The 7,326-nt window shown below is 40.2% G+C and overlaps 1 protein-coding gene across 1 annotated transcript in view; it reads right to left on the reverse strand.

The window, feature by feature from the left end:
* Positions 1-6,919, reverse strand: part of pparab (peroxisome proliferator-activated receptor alpha b) — a 32,804-nt gene extending 25,885 nt beyond the window's left edge. The window contains exon 1 of the mRNA XM_020621872.1: positions 5,896-6,919. The gene's annotated coding sequence lies outside the window, so the exon portion shown is untranslated. The remainder of the gene's footprint in view (positions 1-5,895) is intronic.
* Positions 6,920-7,326: the final 407 nt, after the last annotated feature.

The raw sequence follows: 7,326 nt of genomic DNA on the forward strand, positions 1-7,326 counted from the left end.
ACTTGCTGAAGAAAACCAGAGATTCCCTCACCAGTTACAGAAACACTGGATTTTCTGATGCACAGACAGTTGCAAAGAAGATGTGTGAAGAGATGAATGTGGAGGCTGAACTCAAACAAAAGCGTTTGAGAACCACAAAAAGGCCCTTTGGCTATGAGTCTCCAGATGAGCCCATACAAGATGCACTACGAAAAATGGAAACCACATTTTTTAATGTGGTCGTGGATACTGCCATCTCTTCACTTGATGAGAGATTTCAGAATCTTGGCGAGGTGAATAACACGTTTGGTGTGCTCCTCGATTTCCCCAACTTAGAAGAAGAGGACCTGCTACAGAAGTGTCAAACCCTAAGTACTGCTCTGACCCATGACAGCCAGCCGGACATTGATGGCACAGAACTTGCAAAGGAAATGAAGAATTTCCCACCATTGCCATCAAACAATATGACAAACATGGAACTTTTGACCTTCCTGCATGAGAAGAAGCTGGCAGAAATTTACCCCAACATGTGGGTTGCTTTGAGAATCTCTGCCACTCTTCCTGTTACAGTGGCTGGTGCTGAAAGAAGCTTCTCTAAGCTCAAAATGATTAAAAATTAGCTGAGATCTACTATGATGCAAGAACGTCTCAGTGGACTTGCCATTATAAGCATAAACCATGTGGTCTGAAATCAGTTGTCATATGATGATGTTGTAGATGACTTTGCTGCAAGAAAAACCAGGAGAGTAAAGCTGTAGCAGGTTATGTGAGATTGAGGAGGTGATGGTGTAGTTTTTAAGTCACGGCAGTACCAAAAACACCACTAGAGGTCTTTGTAAGATCATCTTTTTATTTTTATTTAAATCCTTGTATTTTTTTGTGCCTACTCGTTTCTTTAATATCTTTTTTTGCACTGTGCTGTATTTATATTGTATTTTTAAGTTAATGTCACTTGTTTACACTTTTTATTTTGGGAGTATTAATAGGTACTTTATGTAAGCTATTTATATAATATTTCATATGTTCAGTTCATTTTTTTGTATTTGTTTCTTTAATTCTTTCTAAGTATTTTGAATGTGCAATTGCTTTATTTAAATAAAAGACTGTCCAAGACAAAGCTATTACGTTTCTTATGAGTATATACACTAGCAGTGGAATTTACTGCGATGCAGCGGGGCACCACCTGAAATCTTGCCTAGGGCGCCAAATTGGTTAGGGCCGGGCCTGAGCAGGAGGGTGGAACGGGAGCTGGCTCTGTCCACTTCACACAGAGCCGGTACTGCAGTATCTCGGACCAGTGTGCCCCTCCAAACCAACTACAATTTGGTTTACTAGATTTGGTAACACTTTATTTTGCAGGTCTCTACATTTCAGTATATTTCCAAATTTCCTATACGTTTCCTGATAAGCACCACATAATTTGGTACTAACCACATATGAAATAATCACAGTAAATGAGGTAAAGTTAGAGAGTAATCAGTTGGTACATTTCTAAATGCTAAGCTGGAAAAAACGTGAAGCGTTGATTCGGAGGACAGAAGATGAGCTAGACATGCAAAGTGTGAAATTAGTTTACAAACAACCACATGATTCTGCATAAACGAATAACAAATACATCGTAAACATTGACTGGGGTTTAGCTGAGCAATATTTTTCATGGAAATTCATCTGATAAGCTTAACACAACTCAATGGACTAGCTAAAAATAAAAGAAATGGAAAAAGTGAAAACGCTGTGTTGTTATTGCTACAATGAAAGACAGCAACACAACTCAATGGACTAGCTAAAAATAAAAGAAATGGAAAAAGTGAAAACGCTGTGTTGTTATTGCTACAATGAAAGACAGCAATACAACGAAAATTCGAGCCAGACTCTGAACTCTGTCTAAAGCGTTATAACGCTTTTACAAGGAGCCAATACTCTACCGTTTAAGTTTACAGCTTGTGAGCATCAGATATAATGCTGCGTTTGTCAGCAGGGTGTAAAGGGCAACACGTTGCTGCTTAGTCCTGGGTGTCGAGATAAGGCGGCTCAGGTTCACTGTCACATATTAACATCTAACTTAGGCTCCACACAACAACTACGTATTTTTGTCTTTCAGAAGTAAAACCAAACAAGGAATGTTAAGCTGAAGATAAGGGTAATTGTTATTTGACAAATAAAGGAGGGGGTGCACCGGTCCCGGAGATACTGCAATACCGGGTCGACTGTCCTATTCTATCTCCCTGTTCCAAAAATCAATCAATTTAATATATGGTCCCCGGGTAGGGGACGTATCAGATATTAAACTGATAAGAACAGATACTACACTTGATCTTAGCCAAAAGGCCGAGAAGCGATGCCGCTAAACTGTCGGAGGTAAGGGGGCCATGCTTCGCACAGTCACTCTCGCTGGTGGGTCCTTATATCTGTGGAGGGATCCGGCGTCCCACGATGCGTTTAGGTGACTGCCTGTAAAACAAAACAATCCAACTGAACGCTGTATCTGTGTCATATCACTGAAACGTACAAAACGTGTTAATATAAGAAAAAAAACTGAGGGATTGATAAAGCATTGGGTGAAGTCGTTGGGTATTTATATTGTATTTTTAAGTTAATGTCACTTGTTTACACTTTTTATTTTGGGAGTATTAATAGGTACTTTATGTAAGCTATTTATATAATATTTCATATGTTCAGTTCATTTTTTTGTATTTGTTTCTTTAATTCTTTCTAAGTATTTTGAATGTGCAATTGCTTTATTTAAATAAAAGAATGTCCAAGACAAAGCTATTACGTTTCTTATGAGTATATACACTAGCAGTGGAATTTACTGCGATGCAACGGGGCGCCACCTGAAATCTTGCCTAGGGCGCCAAATTGGTTAGGGCCGGGCCTGTGGAAGACACTTCGTATTAACTGACTGTTTCAAGCAGACCCTGGGATACAGCCCCCAGCACTGCCTATAGGAGCTTCTTTCACAGGGGAGAAACACCAGAAGAGCCCTCAGAGTGCAGTGTCAATAACAAAGCAGTGGTACCGCTGATCCTTGCAAAAGAGAATCTACATGACGGGGAAGAGGGTCCTGGAATTTTCTTAAATTTCATTTTAATGCACACAAAATAAATGCTGGATGTTTGGTATGTTCAGATCTATGACCATGACTTGTCCTACACGCGCTCTAACAAACTACCCCCAGTGCTAAAACTTTCTATTGCTGTTCCACCACTGGTGATGCAGTGACTTGACAAACAGGTCAGTGGAACTAGGTTCTTACATGCATGTGTCTGAACAGCCTCACAACAGGGACAATTAATAAACTTTTTAAACTGCTGGGAACCTGAAAGTCAAGTTTGAGGGAGAGCGAAAACTCTGTCATTCTTTTCTTGTTTCTGCATCTTAAAGTCTGGTTGCACAACAGTACAAATACCAGCTACAATAACAAAAACTGCACAGTGAGTTCCTTTAGGACCAACTAAAAGAGGCACAAACACTAGTCTGAGCAGTGACAGGGTTCAGACTGTTCAAATCTAAAGACCCACATATGCTGTGCATGAGAGATAAGCCTATCTTAAATGCATTGTGTCCCTTTGATAAAAGTGAAGTCTGAAGATGAATTGCAAGAACTGATAGGACTTGAAAAAATGTGGCCACTTGCTATATGCAAAGCCCTCTGCAGACAGACTGAGCAGGATTCACTCAGACAATGTGGGAAAATATGGGACCAGGTTCATTTTGAAAATGCACAAGATTCCACATATTCCTTAGTGTACAATGAAGACTGCATAGATTAAAGAAAGCAGAGGTGCAACTTGAAAAACTGTTTGCCCTGCAATAGTCAGACTCACTTTGCACTCACCAGTAAGTTTAAAAAAATAGAACAACCTGATTTCCAGTTATGGTTTGATCAGGGATTGCTATGCAGATTTTGACTTTATTTCTTGGAATATTTTAGCCTGTCAAGTGATCCACTTTTCAGTTTAAGGGGAAAAACTATCCAACATGTTTTTAATTAGCTTTACTCCATCAACACAAACAAAAGGTGGTCAATTGGAGGTTAGCTTACCGTTACTAAAGGATTTTAACCACACTCACCAGATTGATATGGTTTTGACTGAAGACCTTTGATCACAGTGCCATATCAATATGGAGCCTGGCTTTTAAGGGTTAGCAAACAGAGGTGAGGTTATACAAAGGCCCAGTGCACAGGACTGAGTTGTACCTCAGTGTATTTAGAACGTGACTGCAGAACAGAGCCTTCACCTACAGATCATCTACAAACTCTCACATTTAAGAAACATGTCAGCTTGAAATCCAGGTGAAACTTTCTTACCATGACTAAAGATTTAACCCCATTCTAACCATTATACAAGTCACCGTGCTATGCAGTCAGTCCAAATGTCATCTTAAAGCAACAAAGCAAAGATATGATTTAAACAAAGCAAGAGTAAAATAAAAAAAGGGTCAGACTTTTTTTTAACTTCTTTATAACCCAAATGAAAGCATTTTCAACCAAAACAAATAAGTGACAGCTAAAAAAAATTGTGTAGTTCAGTAAAAAAACTGAATTACACTTAATGTATTACCCTGCTACTGGTGGAAAAGAAAAGGTTCCCATGTTGCTTAGGGCAATGAGGCAGGATTTGGGTCACATTTCACTTTCACAGAAAAAGAGTGTCATGAAGAAACAAAACCTACAAGGTGGTCAATTTCCACATAGTTTGTTAAGCCACAAAATGGCATGACCACAGCATTCACACAATCCACTCAAACTGAGCAGACAAAATATGAGGAAGTATTTCTGCCTCAATGAACCGTTTCCATGCAGCAAAGCAGAGATAAATAAAGAGGGTGTTAAGCTTTGAACTTCAACTGGTGATTATCACAAGGTAAAAAAAAAGAGACAGAGGCATTAATTCACAATAATTATGTGATCTAGCTGTTCTAACATACTTCTGTTAGCTATGAATTTGCCCAAACAAGCTTAACAAACTGTGCCAAAACTAAGGTGGGTACAACAAACACTTTTGCCATCTCTAGGTTTGTTCATGAATAAACAGTGGAGTCATGAATTGGAGAGAACAAAAACTCAGGGATGTTTTAGCAGTTCACAACATCTGTGCTACATAGTGTATTAACCACTTCTTCACCGGTTCATCCATCACTTCAACACAGCAACATGTTTGCACTGCACACTGGCCATAAGCAATAATAAAAATCTGATTCCCAGGCAACATCTGAAGTCTTCAAAGACAATGACCATGTGATCACAGGTCACCAGTGACCTTGCATTTCCTGTCACATTTCTTCTGCCTGCTATTTAATACAAGCAAAGTAAAACAGCTGTAAATATAATTCAGAGTTTTACCAAGAATATCCAACATGAAGCTCCTGTTAACACTTCAGAAACATGTTTACACTTAACAGACAATATGCAAGTGTTATGGAGGTATTGCATGCAATCAGAGCCCATGAGTGCTTCAGACCTGACAAACTGTTAGCACAAGTTTTTGTGTTTATTGTGCTCAATTTATCCAAGAGAAAAGACCCTTCAACGCTGTCAATCAAAAGCTTCTACACAACCTGGGTGTTCAAACGCGTTAACAAGTTTTTTTGCATGGATCAATAATGGAGCACGTAACAGGGAAATGTCGACTGACGAGCAGGCGCGGAAACCCAAGTCAGACTAGCATGCCTCCATACAAATACAGCTGTAGTGTAATCCTTGATGAATTTGTGAATATGACGCCAGCTGCCCATAAACAATCCTGTGCAGATTCTGAGCTGCAAACTGGGCAAATTCTAAAAGTGGAAAACATGCGCTGTTTCTAGGCTGCAACCCCCTCTGTGCACAAAACAGAATTCCCTTACAGACAGTCTCTCCGTTGCTGCAAGAGAGTGCATTTATTGGATAAAAGGCCAAATGAAGACATCTACCTCACAATAACTAGCCAAATCCGAAATCGTCATATCCTCAAAAATCGGGCTGGGTTGAGAAGCTGTCGGTGCAATAACGACAAAGGAGCGAGGAGGGCAAAATAGTCCCCGACTACGTCCTTGTTTGATTCCTCAACAACGCTGCTGCTGTCAAAAATCCCCCACCAGGTCCATACAAAGCAGAGCCATGAGCTCACACGCGCAGGAAGTGACCTCATGACTGACAGAAAAGACGCACACCCCCTGACACACCTATAGTTTCAGCGAATAGAAAGCGCGCAGCCGTTTCTCTTGAGAAGGACGCCCCCTAACCACGGGACACTGCTCATCACCTCCTTCCACATCTTGCTCCGACGCGCTCTTCCAGTGACGCAGTCCGTGACGGGAGGAAGCTTCAGATGCCATATTTGTGTCTGGAGGAGCGAAGAGACATGTTTTCATTCACAGAACCTTTTTACCAATCGAGACACCTCTTTACTAGAACTCAGCTGGTGACAGGAGACGACCGATCGGACTACTCCGACACCGCTGCCTCTGACAAATAGCCTCTTTTGGTTAACTTGGAGGTGCAGCATTAAGATTTGCTTTGCTTTCTGATTCAGCATTTATTTCAGTACATTTCTTCATAACAGTCGCCTACGTTTGATTTATAGACCAAAAATAAACAAATAAATAAATGTATCGATTTGTGGTGGAAAGAATATTTTGACATGATTTCCGCGTTCCCTAAAATAGCTCCTGAACAGTTTACATAAATTACGAGACATTCTCATTATAACCTGGATAATTACATGATTGAGTTACAAAAAAGTTATCAAGAAATGCAGACAACAAAATAAGTCATCTGTGCAATAACGTTACAAAGAGGTTTGACTGAGAAAATACTATTGAATGCGCACACGATGCCAAACTGTTTATAGAAGAGAAAACATGCAGAAATACCTATTTCTCATTCCCATTTGTTACTGTATGTTGGAGGACATCACCATACCACTGCGCTGGACAGGCAGTAGTTATTAGGCTATTATTTGGACAGCACATCACATATCTGTCTCTGTCCATGGATGTTGGTGGACTTTAACATATTTTGCTTGCATGTCATGTAAAAGCTACAGAACTGAACAAGTCTGAGTTTTTGTTGATCACACAATCTGTGAAAAACAGTGCTGAAAAACAGTGCTGACCAGTGCATTATCAATTGTGAACAAGAAAATGATGTCCTCTTCATCTGGATCACATGGCAGCTGAAGAAAACATTGCCCTCCACACTGACACCAGGCCAGGTCCCGAGGGTTTCAACTGTTGCAATAAACTGCCCATTAATGAAGCAGCTCTGTTTTCCCAGCTCATGCCAAATGCAGAGTGTGTGACCGTGTTTGCCGATTGCATTTCTATGCTCTCTTGTTTCCCCATCACATTCTGCCCACGTCT

Source organism: Monopterus albus, unplaced genomic scaffold, assembly GCF_001952655.1.
Source record: "Monopterus albus unplaced genomic scaffold, M_albus_1.0 scaffold7.1, whole genome shotgun sequence".
In the NCBI taxonomy this organism is placed as follows: Eukaryota; Metazoa; Chordata; class Actinopteri; order Synbranchiformes; family Synbranchidae; genus Monopterus; species Monopterus albus.